Source organism: Spinacia oleracea, chromosome 4, assembly GCF_020520425.1.
Source record: "Spinacia oleracea cultivar Varoflay chromosome 4, BTI_SOV_V1, whole genome shotgun sequence".
Lineage (NCBI taxonomy): Eukaryota > Viridiplantae > Streptophyta > Magnoliopsida > Caryophyllales > Amaranthaceae > Spinacia > Spinacia oleracea.
Genome location: NC_079490.1, coordinates 42,567,947 through 42,585,445, shown reverse-complemented (window position 1 = coordinate 42,585,445; position 17,499 = coordinate 42,567,947). Strand labels below are relative to the sequence as shown.

The window sequence follows — 17,499 nt, the reverse complement described above, 5'->3', positions numbered from 1 at the left end:
TCATGGCAAGTTCTGAAAGACCTCTTTGTATACTACGTTGTTTGTAGTATTAGAAAGTCCACCATCCTTGTCAGATATTAAAATTCTCAATCCTTTTTTGCTTGTCACTCTAGAAATTGCAACATAGAGTTGTCCATGACTAAAGACCGGTCTTGGAAGGTATAAACCAACATGTGAAAGTGATTGGCATTGGCTTTTATTTATCGTCATAGCAAAACAAACAACCAACGGAAACTGTCTTCGTTGAAGTTTAATCGGCAAGCTGGTGGTGTCTGATGGGCTTAAGGTCATTCGTGGAATGAACACCTTATGCCCTACATTGCTACCTGAAATAATTTTAGCTTCAACAACATGGTTTCCTAGCTGAGTGATTACCAATCTAGTACCATTGCATAAGCTAGATGACTGGTCTATGTTTCTGAGAAGCATGACGGGAACACCGATCTTTAATTTAATTACGTGATTCGGTACCCCAGAGCATCTAATTGTATTTAGGAACTCAGGGGGATAAAGATCTTCAATTCCCATGTTTGTATCTACCTTACATATGCTGTCAGAACTCAAATACATTTTCTCTTCACCGGGAATTAAAGATAACAAATAATCATTGATAATGTGTACGTTATCATGAGTTGGTGCTAAAATTTCTCTTTCTTGAAAGTATTTTGGATCCCATAAATTTTCAAGTAAAGATGGATAAGTACTTTCTATAATAGCCTCAACTGGATCATTTGTTTCCCGTATTAGATTTTCATCAGAGATTAATATAGTTCCTACCCCATCATTTGGCTCTCCTTCTTTTCCATCTCCAACTTTTAATATCCACTCTAAGAATTCCCTTATATCATTATTGCTCGAATCTGACCTCCCTACTTGTATCCTCATGTTCCTTGTGAGTTTAAGAACCTCACAATGATTCCACAAATAAGATCAATTTATTGTGGCAAAAACAATGTCTTGTCTACTTCCTTTTGGGATAACAGGAAGGATTTGTCTGAAGTCTCCTTCAAAGACAACTACTTTTCCCCCAAAAGGTTTCTCCGTGGGTCTTAGAACATCCCTTAAGCTTCTAGCTAAAGCTTCAAAGCAAAATATGTTGATCATAGGAGCTTTGTCCCAAATGATAAGCTTTGTCTTCTTCAAAAGCTCGGCTAAATCACTATCTAGTCTGATATTACAAGTGGAATCTTCTGTTACATCCAAAGGTATTTTAAACCTAGAATGCGCAATCCTTCCTTTCGGAAGGAGAAGTGATGCAATTCCACTTGAAGTAACAGGAAGCACAATTTCTCCCTTAGACCGAATAGCTGCACATAGAGTTCTCCAAATGAAAGTTTTTCCTGTCCCTCCATATCCATATATGAAAAAAATACCTCCTTCATCTCTTGAAACTGCATCCATAATTTTCTCATATATCTCTTTTTGTTCATCAGTACAACTTGAAAAAGTCTCTCATGCTCCACATGTAAGGCTTGTCTATCATATTGAAGTTCATCTTGAATCAACTTGTTTCGTCCCTCTAACATGACCATATCATCTGGAAAAGGCAGCGTAGGATATTTGCGAAGCGTACCTGTTCCTCGTGGGTGTGACGATTCTTTTTATTCAATCAAGTGTAATTGGATTTCCTGTGAGTATACACCCAACTGACTAGTAATATAGGAGTCGCCATTCAGTTTTTAACGACAATGAGAAAAACTGACAAAACCCGGTTATCGTGACATAAAGGGAGTGCAATTATGTTTGACCACGATGGCCGTAGGTTCCCTTGTGATCCCTGGTGTGGGGATCTCTCAATATACACCCGCAAGGTAGAGATTGAGGGTTCGGGGGACTGTAACTACCGAGAGGAGTAATTCGCTCGTCGATAACTCCAGAGGCAGGATATCCTTACTAGCTCAGCATAAATAATTGAAGGGACATGCGTTAACTATTAAACTAATCTGAGTTGATTTTAGCAATATGCAACATATAGCACTAATTCGATCGTGATTATCTGATTTAAATAGCATTAAGGGACCTAGCATGATAATCCGATTTCCCAAAAATATTATATTTGTTAGGCGTGATAGAACAATCAGATTAGGTTAGTTTAACAGTTCATAAAAAGGGCGAGGAAAGCAGTTAAATCATCGAAAAGGGACACATTACGACGCACCCTTGAGAGGTGTGTCACGGTTCTCAGAAAACTAACCACTTTGACTTTGCTATTTCTCCTTTTTATTTAACGAATCTCAATTATGGGACAGGATACGTTCTGTTCGATTTATGGATCGATTGCGACAGAACGCGTGAACAGTTTCGCAGCGAGAGGCTTAGGCTAAGGGTTGGAGTCAATACTCAGAATATAATTGTGTGTTGTTGTGTGTTGTTTCACGTCGAAATTAGGGGTCTATTTATAGGAAAAAGTGGCGTAGAAAGATAGTTTTTCAGGAATTTGAATACGAAACGGATTAGGAAAAGAATCCGTCCCAGGTACTTTCGGCGCCCAGCTCTGGGCGCTGGAATTCTCGGCGCCCAGGGCTAGGCGTTGAAAATAGGGTCTGGCAGAATTCTTTGGTCAGATTCGGATTCCTGAAATCCGTAGAGTTTGAGATTAATTCGAGTCTTTTAGCGCGTATCAATATTATGACGGAATGCGTCTGGGCCCGTTACGAACTCTAGGCTCGTTAGGATTTTAATTAATACGTAACTCTTATTTCTGAATCATATTAGGAATAGGATTCTCGCAGTTTTCTATCTCATTTAGGATTTATGTTGGAGTGCAACACCTAATTCTGACAGGTTTCTATCTTTTATGACTTGCCACTTTTAGAAGCTACCCTTTACGGCAGTTACTATTTTTAGCATGTTTCCATAAATAGCAGGTTTCGGGTGAAATGAAATGGGGAATCGAGATTCGTTTATTTCATAGGAGATGCGTTGTCAAGTGGAGATTTATGTTTTCATCATCGAACCTTTCCCTTGCGGGAATGGGGACAAAAGTAGGTGTCTACAGTTAGCCCCCACTTTGACTAATTCTTGGAGTAATTCGATGGTCAAAGTATTAGACGGAGTGCGTCACACAAGCCATGGTGTATATGACCTGTTTTGCGAGGGTCTCACGAGCCCCCGAGTGATAACATTTGACTTAAGGGTCATCACTTGAAGTGTCGACATATCCCTCACGTGTCATTGGGATTTGTCAACTGATAGTATAGAAACTTCCTCACTTTGTCATTGGAAGGATCTAAAGGTGCGTAGAAACTCCCTCACTTTGTCATTGGGAGTAGCTACAGATGTTTTCGAAATTAAAGCTGTAAAGTGTAATTGGGCCTGGCCAAGCCCAATCACGAGGTAAAACGTTTTTAAAGATTCTCATTTTCTGGGCTAGCTAAACGAGAAAACCCCTTGTTTTTATAGGACGTAAAACGAAGGAAAATCCAGCACATCGTTCGTTTTTGGAAAAACGGAAAACCACTCCTTTAATTTTTGGAAAAAGGGAAAACTGAAAAAGGTTATCGCTGCAGCGACTAAGGACCTGCGCGGTTAGTGACGCAGACCCCGCCCGCTGAAGGTGGGCGAGCCTGTCCGCTGAGGGTGGACGCCCCGTCCGATAGAAGTGGACGAATCTGTTTTGATGTTTTGAAAATAAGGATCTACGCGGTTTGTGGCGTAGACCCCGCCGGCTGAAGATGGCGAACCTGTCCGCTGAGGGTGGACGCCCCGTCCGATAGAAGTTGACGAATCTGTTTTGAAATTTATTTTACTTTTTTGAAAATAAGGACCTACGTAGTTTGCGCCGTAGACCCCGCCGGCTGAAGATGGCGAGCCTATTTTAAATTTGAAGATTTTATTTCTTTCGAAAACTGAGGACCTGCGCGGCTAGTGACGCAGACCCCGCCCGCTGAGGGTGGGCGAGCCCATTTTGAATTTCTTATTTTGCCTATGTAGAAGGGCTTTTGTGATTACAACTTGTTGGTGGGTCGTAATATTTCCTGATTAGATGTGTCCTATAAGTGGGTCCACACTGTGTATATTTTTGTTTAACAATATTTTTTTTTTTAGATATCCAAACATGATATGGTGTGTGGCGCAGTCTGGGAATGTGATTTTGATTGCGCGCTCCTTGTTGGAGTCCATTTTTTGCGAGCCCCCAAGCGTTCGTGCTTGACGGTCAGTTCTTGTCAAAGAGGTTCCTTGCGGGTAAGCATTTTGTAATGTCCTTGATCGTGTTTGGGATTGTGCTCGTAAGTGTGAGCGATCTTTGTAGTGGTGTGCTACTCTTAACAAAGCCGTGAGGTGCGACTTTCAGTAAAGAAATCGGCAATTTTCAAGTCGAATGAATATTGCAGGGCCCTATAGAAGTCAGGGGCCTTTTTGGGTCTGGGATCATTTTCGGCGCCCATGCCTGGGCGTTAAAAATTTCGGTGCCCAGCGCTGGGCGCTGAAAATGATTTCACAGTTGGCCTTTTGTTCGTTTGTTTTCTTTTTTTTTTTTTTCTTTTGAACGCGTTCGTAAATGTTCGATATTTAGAAAGATGATATGTATGTACGAACGAGCGTTCATAGAATGGCCGTTTGTGTGCGGTCCATTAATCAGTTTGTTTGAATCATTTTTTTTTGAGCAATGACTGATTGTGAATAGTTTGCTTAGAAGCTTGATAGGGTTCAGGCCCATTCATGAAGTGGGCTCAAACATCGTGCCCTTTCGATTGTTCAAACATTTTCTTCGAGATTTTTTTTATTTTGCTATGGTTGTTTCGTAGCTTGGAGCCCCCAAGTATGCATGTTGGGATGCTTCCTTTTGGCGTACGATTTTTGTAGGTTCTTTTGAGAAAGATGCCTTGGGGTTCCATTCGTGTAAGTGCGAGCTATCCCTTCCGTGGTAGGTAATGTTTTGCTACTTTTAATCCTTAATATGGAAGTAGTGTTGCTTGCATTTTGAATTTGGGCGATAAGTAGTCTTTGCCTCTTTTACACATGCTCTTGGTCGTGCCTACATTAGTGCAATATGCCTTACTCTTTTTTAGACTTGTACCGTGGGATGGTTGAACTTATGGTGCGACGTAGGCTTGTGTGGCCTAACAACGTGTCTTAGAACATTCCTCCAGGTGTTGGGATTTATTTTTTGCATTGGATTATTTCATCATGCCTTGTTCAGGTGCTCGAATAAGTGTAGCACCTTCTGCGTGGGTTTGCACGGCTTATTACTTCGTTCGATGCGAGGATTCATAGGTGTTTCTTTCTTGTTTTTATATCAGGGCAAGATTTAGCAAGCAGAGATAATCAGCGCCCAGGCTGGGGCGTTAAAGATATCGGCGCCCAGCTCTGGGCGTTGAAAATGATTTCTGGGTATATTTTGACGGTTCTTATCCTTGATTTTTCTTTCGCTTTTTCCTTGGAACGAGGTAGACTGTGTAACGGGCGCTTATAGGGCGAGCGTTAGGTGCAGTAGTTTGATCGGAGTTTTGGTGACTCGCGATTTTCAGTTACCCTTGTTAGTGGGGTGACTTTATATATTCTAAGTAGTGCTTAGAATTTGGGAGGGGTTGTAGCCATTCTAAGGTTAATTTTACATGATTAAAGCTTAGGATTGTGCCCCTATGATGTATGTATAGCATTAGCGCCAAGAATTTGCGATAAAATCGTCATTTCGAGCATTTTTAGAGTGTTTTTCTCAAGCCCCCAATTGTAGCTACGGGATTGGCTTGGTGCTATAATGCTTTGCATACGTTTTTATGCATTCATGGTGACACGGATCATGAATAGTTTGAACCAGATTCGTCTAGTGCGAGGTACGTTCGAGTAGTGATTTTGCTGCTTCTCTTGTAAATGTCGTATTGTGCGACATTGCCATGGTCAAGGTAGTCACATGTTGAAGTGTGCCTTGACCAAAAGTTAGGTGCCTTTCTTTACCCATAATCATATTTTGAAATATTTTTGACTCACTTGCAACATCGGGATAAACGCATACTTAAATTAAACCAACGACTCTTTATTATGTTTGAAGAAGTCTTTGAAAATTATTTGGAAGTTATTTAAAATCCGAATCCTACTGAGTACAATCCGAGGTGTCATAAGCAAGTTGATTTATAGAAGGGTTCGTACAGGATCACATGAGTGAATCAAAATACTGTTACGATTTTTGGAATGTTGTCTAAGGATTTGCTGGAAGCCAGGGTGCAGGCGTCAAGATATTACTTGTGCCCTTGTGGCACATGCTTTGGGCTTTTAGGGCCATCTTTTCCAGAATTGCGGGAATATAAACCGTTTTCAAATTGACTTAGATTTACTTGGTGTATGTCTGTACAAAAGGTCAAGGTATACTTAGTTCTTTCCCTAGCTCTTTCATTTCAATTTTTAGCTCCTAGTTGTTGTTATGTCTTCCCATTAATGATGCTTTTAGATTTCGATTTTAGATGCCCGTGTCATATGTCTGAGTAGGGTGAGCCTTGGTTAAGTGCCAAGTCCTATTGACAATGTCTTATTTTTTTTTCAAAGGGGATTAGCAAGCATTTGAATTACCATGGACGGGTTCCCTGAGTTCGAAGGAACGATGGGGCGACGCCGTAGAACAATCCTCTTTATTGCAAGCTTACTGCCTTTATTACTTGTTGGCGATTATGACTATGTCTAGTGGTGAAAGAAGGTCTTTAAGCGAACGACTATGTCTAGTTGTGAAAGAAAGTCTTTAAGTGAGTTAGTTCGCTTTAGGGAGGGTCAAGTCGAGTACTTTAGAGGTCATGGACGCTTGCGTTAGCCCCCATTCAATTGAGGCAGAGTGATCTTTTGAGTCTTGGCTAAGTGCCTAGGAGTGTGAGTGCTCCTTCTGGCAAGGGTACGTGCCCTTATTATTTTTCGATGTGTGCTCATTAATTTGGCATCTTGGTGACTTGGATTCTTCCTTTGACTTAAATTTTTCTTTCGACTTGGGTTGCAAGTAATTAAATTTCAATAAGGGACTTCTATTTTTATTCTTGTTATTCTATAGGCTTTAATATTTTCGCAAATTGGTTGGACCGAATCATGGATTGCCTACGTATCCGCCTTAAATAGATTTAATTTGGAATCAGGTCTTGCGTAGTTCTTAGCCTATAAAATGGTTTCTTAGAATGCCGAATTCGATAAGTATGTTCTGAGGTGAAAACATATTATTTGAAACGGTAGAATAAATGAAGTTTGTTATTATTTTAATTTGCTGCTTTGCCGTAAGCCAAAAATTTGTTTTATATTTTTTTTGAGTACATGTATTTCTTGGTGGTACGTATATCTGAATACGTGCTGTACCCCTCCAAGTGTTCGTTATTTTTCCGTGCATGTGCAGATAAAATGACGAGCACTTCGGGACAAATTTTAGCAAGCAGAGAGATTCAGCGCCCAGGCTGGGGCGCTCAAGATTTCGGCGCCCAGCTATGGGCGCTGAAAATGACTTCTGGGAGGATCTTTTTTTGGTGCACTAAATGCTTCTTTTTCTTTTTAGACTGACTTTAGAGGCGCTTTGCAAAGTTTCTCTTTTTTTTATTATTCACATTTTATTTTTTAATCTTTCTTACGTTGAGCGTAGAATGTACTTTTTATTTGTCTTTTTTTATTTGTGACTCAAGACGGCTTGAAAGATGGGTTGAATGAGATTGGATAAGTTGTATAGGTATTGGTCAAGCATAAGGATTACATCTTCTAGGACTCACAATTTGCAGCCTCAAGCTAGTGTCATGAGTTTACATCAACCAAGGCCAATGAGTAACATGGGGACGGCTCAAGGGTATATCCACAGGATGTATCCACACAAGTTATATGGTCATTTTGCTAATGGTGGTGTAAGAACAGGTTTGGGCTTTGGAAATAATGGGCATAGGGTGGACCTTTAAATTGTCTTACTTTGCAGCGTATTTAGTCGTTTCTTAAAATATGCAAATAGCGTAGATTCAAAATGTTGTTTTTACCTTATTGAATTTTAACGAAAGAATTACATCGAAAGTAATTTTTTGTTTCTTTTCAGATGCCAGTTTCTGGGATTTAATTGGAAGTTGTGATTTAGACTCAAACTTTCATTAATCTTTCTGATTATAACCCGTGTATGTATACAAGGAGGTGGCCTAGACTCAAAATAATGACGTGGCGTGAGCCTATAATACTTGACCAAGCAACTCTCAGACTTAGGCTAATTGGACCATAACTTTCGTTGGTTGACACTTTAGATTTTAACCCTTGGGTGTTCATTTGTCATGCGCCATTTTGCTTAATGTTGGCAAGGTAGTTAGTTAGGGAGATCGAATTTTTATTTTTGCAAGACTAGAATCATTAGTGCGGCTTCCCTCTTAGTGTGTATTGCTTTACCCCAATGGTAGCCTTATGGTATGCCGATTTGGGTATTTTCATGGTTGGTCATGTTGCATTCATGGAAAATCTTTTAGTCCGTACTTAGTAGTATTTCAAGGAGCGAGTGACTCGAGAGGACTATGATAGTCGTGACCCAATGTGATTATAAGCCTTGGGGCCATTAATTTTTTCTTTGCCAATGGTATTAACACCTTAGGTTCACTTTGGGGGTTGTGCGACTATGGGGGAATGATTTCCAGAATGTGACCGTTTCCATTTTGCAAATACTATAATATATTCTTTTTATTGGTGAGAGAGAGTATTGAGGCCGTGGAATCCTAGCAAGGGATGACAATTACATATGGGTGCTCATTGATTTAAATGTTAGGCAGGGAGACTCAATATGGTTTAACCTTTTAGCTTGCAGAACGACACCAAGTATTAGGATCGATTCTATGGATAAGACAACTAAGACTTAGGATTTAGATTGTACTTTTGGCATAGCCTAGTCTAGACTCGGATTTATTTGAACATTTATTTTTTCTTGAAAACATTATTCGAACATTATTTTTTTGAATATTTTTCCCATGTGACATTCAAGGTCGTTTAATTAGCATGCTCGGTTTTGGTGCCGAGCATTGTCGTCGTAGGAGGCCTAACAACGACACAAAGAGTTATTTATTTTTTATTTTTTTAGTCGCCTTTAGAGTCGAGTGCCTTTTCATACGCCCTTGCAGCAATTTTTACGAAAAGTTTTTTTTTTTGCTACGTATATTTTTTCATGCGCGGGCACCGAGGCTGCTGTGCCTGACCAAAAGGCCAGGCAGCAACTTCAGCGCCCAGCAGTGGGCGTGAGAAACTTTGGCGCCCAGCCAGGGGCGTTGAAAATGCGTCCCTGGCTGGTTCTCGTTTTCTGTTTGCGTATACTTTTGTTTTTGCGACTTTAGTTTTGCGTGCTTGCCTTATAATGTCCTTTACGCGTTGTGCAGCGTTTGTGGGATTCGTTACAGGCCATCCCGAGCGTCGCTTATTTTTGTGGCGATCGTTCGGGATTGCGGAACACGTATGTTAGTATAACTCTTTGGCCAATTGGTTCATGAATGTTTGGGCAACTTTTTTTTTTTAAGGTCGTTGGTTTTCTAGCATAATTTGTCACACACAATCACATAATTCGCTACACATAACTAACATTACATCATGAGGCAAAGTAATAATATGTTATGTAGTTTATGATAGGCTTCTATGGGTAGTTATTTGCGCCTGGCTTGGTACCGCTTCTATCGTAGATCCAACACATGCCCCGGTCGAGGTAGTGTCTTCAACAGACGAATTTCGCTCAAGAGGCCAACCCGCAAGTGCAAGCCAAGGGGGCATGCAGGCGAGAGGGACCTAATGGGCGAGCGATTGGGTTCGGGATAGGTGTACTACCTGCACAAGTACCGAGTGGGAAACATGCGCGGCGTATGCACCCCCTATTGGCGAAAAAGGTATCCTTAGTCCCAACTCCCGAGGGAGCCGAGATTCGTTATGATGTTCTGCCCGTTCACATTAATATGCTGATTTTCAGGTCGTCCCAACTTGATGGGGAAATAAACGTGGGTAGGATCGTTTCACCCTTCGGCTATTTTGATTACCTACAAGCACGAGTATTTCCTTCACTATCCCCAGCGGAGTCGCCACTGTGAGGGGGTCGAAAAAGCACGAGGCTAATGCGTGACCTTGTCCCTCGTGGGTGTGACGATTCTTTTTATTCAATCAAGTGTAATTGGATTTCCTTTGAGTATACACCCAATTGACTAGTAATATAGGAGTCGCCATTCAGTTTTTAACGACAATGAGAAAAACTGACAAAACCCGGTTATCGTGACATAAAGGGAGTGCAATTATGTTTGACCACGACGGCCGTAGGTTCCCTTGTGATCCCTGGTGTGGGGATCTCTCAATATACACCCGCAAGGTAGAGATTGAGGGTTCGGGGGACTGTAACTACCGAGAGGAGTAATTCGCTCGTCGATAACTCCAGAGGCAGGATATCCTTACTAGCTCAGCATAAATAATTGAAGGGACATGCGTTAACTATTAAACTAATCTGAGTTGATTTTAGCAATATGCAACATATAATACTAATTCGATCATTATCTGATTTAAATAGCATTAAGGGACCTAGCATGATAATCCGATTTCCCAAAAATATTATATTTGTTAGGCGTGATAGAACAATCAGATTAGGTTAGTTTAACAGTTCATAAAAAGGGCGAGGAAAGCAGTTAAATCATCGAAAAGGGACACATTACGACGCACCCTTGAGAGGTGTGTCACGGTTCTCAGAAAACTAACCACTTTGACTTTGCTATTTCTCCTTTTTATTTAACGAATCTCAATTATGGGACAGGATACGTTCTGTTCGATTTATGGATCGATTGCGACAGAACGCGTGAACAGTTTCGCAGCGAGAGGCTTAGGCTAAGGGTTGGAGTCAATACTCAGAATATAATTGTGTGTTGTTGTGTGTTGTTTCACGTCAAAATTAGGGGTCTATTTATAGGAAAAAGTGGCGTAGAAAGATAGTTTTTCAGGAATTTGAATACGAAACGGATTAGGAAAAGAATCCGTCCCAGGTACTTTCGGCGCCCAGCTCTGGGCGCTGGAATTCTCGGCGCCCAGGGCTGGGGGTTCAAAATAGGGTATGGCAGAATTCTTTGGTCAGATTCGGATTCCTGAAATCCGTAGAGTTTGAGATTAATTCGAGTCTTTTAGCGCGTATCAATTTTATGACGGAATGCGTCTGGGCCCGTTACGAACTCTAGGCTCGTTAGGATTTTAATTAATACGTAACTCTTATTTCTGAATCATATTAGGAATAGGATTCTCGCAGTTTTCTATCTCATTTAGGATTTATGTTGGAGTGCAACACCTAATTCTGACAGGTTTCTATCTTTTATGACTTGCCACTTTTAGAAGCTACCCTTTACGGCAGTTACTATTTTTAGCAGGTTTCCATAAATAGCAGGTTTCGGGTGAAATGAAATGGGGAATCGAGATTCGTTTATTTCATAGGAGATGCGTTGTCAAGTGGAGATTTACGTTTTCATCATCGAACCTTTCCCTTGCGGGAATGGGGACAAAAGTAGGTGTCTACAGTACCACCATTACGTTGTAAAATCTTTTGGATTTCACAAAGACTATAATTCTTCAACAGATCGTCAGTCAGTTGTAAATCTGTACATTAATAACAAAATGTTAATTATGCATTTAATATATAGTTATAAGCTAAGGTAAGTAATCATGCATAACAATATTATGTAATACCCATTAAATTCAACACATTCTGAATATTTTTCATTCAACACAAAATGAAAATGTTAGAATTCAACACATTCTGAATGTTAGAATAATAGAAAATGATTCATCACATTCTGAATATTAGAATTCAACACAAAAAGAATCGACGATAGTTAAAATGTTAAGCAAAAGAGAGAAAAAAACCAAGTTGATTACCATCAATGTGCATAATGTGTCGTTGTGTGTGGATAATATCATCTGATAGTAGATGCCATGTGGATTCCCACACATATTCTGGTCTTGATAGACTATCAGACAATAGAAGCATTGAAAAAAGGTTTCTGAGGTAGTGTGCAGATCCCCAAAAGCTTGCTTCTTTGATGCCATCAACGTATTCTTTATCGTTGTGTAACAATCCTAGTGCATAGCAAGCTTCTTTGAATGAAGAATGCAAAACTCCATTTATTGTTCTAATATCTTCATAACACGTTGCTCCTCTCACATGATTCAATAAAACTCTTAAATAATATCTTTCACCACTACCTGGGGGCACATGATAGATTCTCCCAAGGGAAAACCTTCCTTCTAGCTTTCTCTTTCTCCATTCTTTGTCATCTGTTGACCATACAAACTCTGTTGGAAACTCGGAATAAGTGAGGTGTCTACCATCTTCGTTGTTCTTATTATAATCCATCCATGCTAAGAACATTGATTTCTCAATCAAAGGCTTATTCATGACAGAGTCTATTGGATCGTCATCTTGAAACTCTACATTTTGCTCATTTGGTAGATGAAAGCTTAGTCTTTGAATCAGAGGAAATCTATAATGCAAGTCGAACCCAAAAATTCTCCATACTGCTTCACACGGTGAAATATACCTGATATATAAGTTTATGATCAGTTATTGATATAACTCCAGAAAAATATAATATCATTTTCAAAAGTAGATATTATTATATACCTGTAATCATAGTATGATTTTATTTCATCAATGTTGTCACAAGTCTCTCCAGCTTGTGAAAGGGCAGCAGTGACACGATCATTCCCCTTATTTATGTATTTAAATAAGTACTTGATTGCCTTGTGTTGATTGCAAAATTCGGTATTGATGTGAGCACGGTATTTTAGCAGAGTCCGGTTATAAGGAACAACATATCTATTGTCTAGCTTTATTCCATTCTTTTCAATAAATCTACCATTGTCCCTTCTATAAAGCGCGTACCCTTCTTTATCAAAACTTGTGTCTTCGGTGAACTCCATCGGATAATTTTTAGAGCACCTTCCCTCTTTCATGCATGGTGAACTTTTATTCAGAGCACCACAAGGATCATGCATCATACAATCTCCCAAAATTTCATAGAGTTCAGGACTCTCTTTCGGATCAGGAATTTCGGCACATATAACTCTATCAATATCATCTGTCGTAGAAATCTTATTATCAGGGTGCAAAAATAGAAGGATATGAGTATGAGGTAATCCACGCTTTTGGAACTCCACGGTATAGACCACTATAAAAAAAAAATTAGGCAGATTATTTTATATGTTTACTGTATAAAACAAAAATGGACATAAATATCTTTACTAATTTAAATAAGAGTTAAATAAGTGTTATACGACATGCTAAATAAGGGACATAGTGGTAGGGATACTGAAAAACTTACATGCATTAACTTTTCCTAACATCTCATTCACTTTGAGATCACGTATAAGCCCATCTAGTTTCATCTTGAAAACTCTACAAACGATGTCAGGTCTATCCTCGGGTTTGAGGCCTTTCTTTTGTATAAACCTAGTGATTTCTGGCCACTTTGGATTGCAAGTGAATGTGATAAACAAATTTGGGTATCCATACCACTTACAAATAGCCATGGCATCCTGATAATTCTGCATCATAATATCTTGCGCCACCTGTAAATGACGAAGGCAAGACTATCCGTTTTCCTGTTGAGGATGGATCTGTGTCTCCTCTTACTATGGCATCTGCAAGATTCTTGTACAACTCTGCCCTTAATTTCTTCTGATGTGTTCGAAGGTAGTTCAGTCTTTCAGCCTCAATCATTGTGTATACATCAACCAAAAATTGTTGAAATAACTTCCTAAACATCAACAATGTTGCAGCTTCATTAAGCCTGTCTTGTATCCTAAATGAAAAATACTCTCTCATACTTATTTTAACCCATTTTCTCCCAGTACTGTCCCTTACTGGAATATCAGCCCTGTAATCATCCTCACCATATGGAAACAACAATGGGTATTGCATAGCAAGGTAAGAAGGGTGAAGCTCATTAATGCGTTGTAGCAATCCAGATTGTGTTTCAACAACAATATCCCTATCGGCTGAATTTCCAACATCTCCCACGATAAGTGCTGCCACTTCAGATGCACTTGGGAGGTTGCATGTCTTCCCATAAGTACCCCTTTTCCCAATGAGTCTTGACTTCACATTTTTAGAATGGCACGAACTAAAACGATCCCTTGCCATTCTGAAAGATTGAGCTATAGGGTTGTGTTGATCAAGCATTGTCTTCAAGTCATGGATAATTGCATCATCAAAGTCCTCAGAGTTTCTTGATGGACATGCAATAAAGTAGGAGTAAAAGTTATGATAAGATTAGGATTAAATCAATAATCTAAATTTAAATGAAAGAATAAGTATAACAACCTCATAGCTCGCTCTCTATTCGCAACCTCATTTTCAGTGTCATATATGTAGAGTTGAGCAAACTTTATGGAAGATCCGTAATTTGGTAACAGACTTCCTATCTTATGATAATTGTGTCCTTGCAATCTGAATACATAAGGTCCTCTCCCTTGATTCACTGTTATGTCAATCTTTCCTCCCATTGACGTAAATGCAGATCATGTTATATTCTCGTATATTCTCCAAACAATGCTTACTTTTACCGTCCTCATTCTTCAAAAGTCTACGAAGAGGTTGTGGTGGTTCGTTTAGCAAAGGTAGCTGGACTTTCCCTTGCATACAACACAATGAGAATTTTGGGTTTTTAGAATTTTTCCGTTTCTCAAATCTTTCTTCGTACCGCAACATTGCACCACAAAATTTACATGTGTATATCGGATCTCCGATGTCCCAGTATTCTGATACAAGCAAAATTTATGTTTAGATATTATTTTATATAATCTATAATAAAATACAAATAAGTTGGTTGCAAGTACCTTTGAATGAAGCACCACACATACCATGTTCACCTGAGCATAAAAATTAAAAGAATTAGGCCTAGGAGTCATGAGGATTTTATAAAGGTATATCAATCGTAATATTCTCAATTATTATGAAATAAGCACACAGTTACCAAAGCTCGATAATTGTCATCATGCCTTGTAATACTATACCTTGAAGTTCTTCGGTATCAATCTGATTTGTTTCCATGTCAACAACGGAGCTACTTTCCCCTATTTTTTTTACCAATACCAATTAGCATATAGAATAAAATTAAGACCCTTAATAAAATTAAGTTACATTACCTGAAGTTGAAATCGGAATTGTGTTTGTAGTCTTGATAATTTTCCCCTTTTCTATTACTTGCTTCCCCGATCCCAGTCGTTTTTTAAATTGCCCGGTTTCAGGCTGTATGGCTGCATCTTGTTTTTGAACTTGGTTGTGAGCAAAGTTTGCTTCATCAAGAAATTCACCGTCAAGGGTAGGGAATGTCAAACACACTAATTATATTTCAAGAATATTTGCAATTTACTATGAATTTCACATCTATGTTCATTCCACAAATTGTTGTATTCAAATGCAATATTTTTTTAAAAATAGGGTGCAGAGCAATATTAAATTTTATATATTTCACTAAAGTCTCAACATTCTTTTCTGAGGTAGTTCTTTATGTCTTATTCTTTTCCCTCGGTTTCTTTACCCTATCTTCTTCTTTTAATAAATTTGTTGCTTCCTAAATGAAGGCCGGAGTGGAGCGTAATGCATGGGTGATGTTTATGCAGCATCTGCATTGTCAATGTGTTGGACGGACTTGCAAGGCTTGAAGAGGTATTTTGCTTCAAATATCAGCAACTGGTCAAGGTATAGTTTACTGCTCGTATAGGATATCTATCTTAATTATAAATTAAGATGCAGATGATTTACACTTAATTCATAGGTTGAGCACATCGGAAAGCTTTGCATCAAAAGCTTGTGTTAATGCAATATAAAATTGACACGTTGAGAAGTAGGCATATGAAATTTGCTCTGATATTTCGTGTTGTCGTTTCTTGACAATTACATTGCAGCTCTCAATTTATAATGTTTATATATATTTTAACATGTAAGTGCCTTATTAGGGGGTGTGTAGCAGTACTAATAAATAAATTAGGTGTTGACTTAACTTTAATCCTTTAATTCTAGTTCTTGTCGTGTCTTTTAATTATTGGCTTACTAAATTGATGAATGGTAATCCTTATCTGATTGATGGTGGTACAGTGTTGTGGGCCTGCTAATTCAAACACTTGCTTCTAGGGAAGGACAAAATTCAAACACTTCATGTCAAGACTTATATGTTAAGTATTTTGTTATGGGGCTGATAACTATACTGAAACAGTCCTAACCTGTTATAGTTAGAGATAGGGATAGGCATGAAAAACACAAAAATAAGCTTAAATAATCAAACACAAGTAGTTTCCCACATCAAATTAATGCATAATTACAGAAATAAGAGAAAAATTGCTTCAGATCAGTCACACTTAAGCTCAAAAAGGGGGGAAATTGAAGTAAAAAAAAGGAATCAAAAGTGAAAATAAGATATACCCAGTTGAATTTGATAAGAATCAAGAGCTAAGCTGTAAGTTGATCTGAGAAATATGAAGGAAATTTGATGAAGAAATTAGCAGGGTTTTGGTTTTGGTTTGGGGGGTGGAGTTGAGTTAATAGCAAAAAGTAGAGAAGGTAAGAAAGAAAGCGAGTGAGTGAGCAAAACTTTTATTGCCTTTAAATTATGGGCTTACTAAATTGATGATTGGTTTTCCTTATCTGATTTATGGTGGTACAGTGTTGTGGGATGTTTCAATATTACCATTTGATATATACTGATGGACTATTGATATATACGGTATAAAACGTACTTATATATGTCAATCTATAACTATTGCACGACAAGTGTTTAGTTTTTGCACAAATCTTTGTGGAATGTGTACCATAGAATTAGGGACAGGAATTATTTAGTATACATATTGCACGACAAGTGTTTAGCATTGCACAAATCTTTGAGGAAATGGCCTGCTTTATCTAATTATTGGGCTAAAATCTTATGTTGGCTTCGTCTTTAACTGATCTTGTTTCTAGGGAAGGACAAAAATTCAAACACTTCATGTCAAGACTTACATGTTAAGTATAGTTATGGGGCTGATAACTATACTGAAGCAGTCCTAACCTGTTATTACATACGCCTCCTTTAGTCAGTGGCGTGTCACATAGAAGTGTTTCTTTAATTAGCAAACAATGGTGTGATTCTTTTTTTAATTAGTCACAAGCAGTTTACTTTCAGCATATTTTCAACTTGTTATTTGCACAAATTTTATAAACAAATCAGATGTCGTATATGCAAGATATGATAATTTAGAAACCAAATAGGAGTGATATAACCATTTGAAATGTCTAGCAGTGGTTTCCTTTGACCAACGCTTCTTACATTTTCTGAAGGCACGCGAGTTCCTTGTGTTTTCTCCATAGTACCTGATAATTTTATTGTTCTTGTTTAATTATTTGGAAAATCGTGTTATAAAAGAGTTATTTCATTCAAGTACAAGCTGGGAAGGACATATTACCTTGATTTTCTGTTTCTACTTTACGACGTTTACTTATGATAATAGCTTTTCTCTTGAGCCTTGCCAACGACGTAAAATTTGGATCCATTGATGAATCTGTTTTTTTATTAGTTGATGGATGGGGGACAATCGGAATTG

General features: G+C 38.6%; 1 pseudogene; it reads right to left on the bottom strand.

The window, feature by feature from the left end:
• LOC110805607 (uncharacterized) lies at window positions 1–17,499 on the bottom strand (annotated as a pseudogene).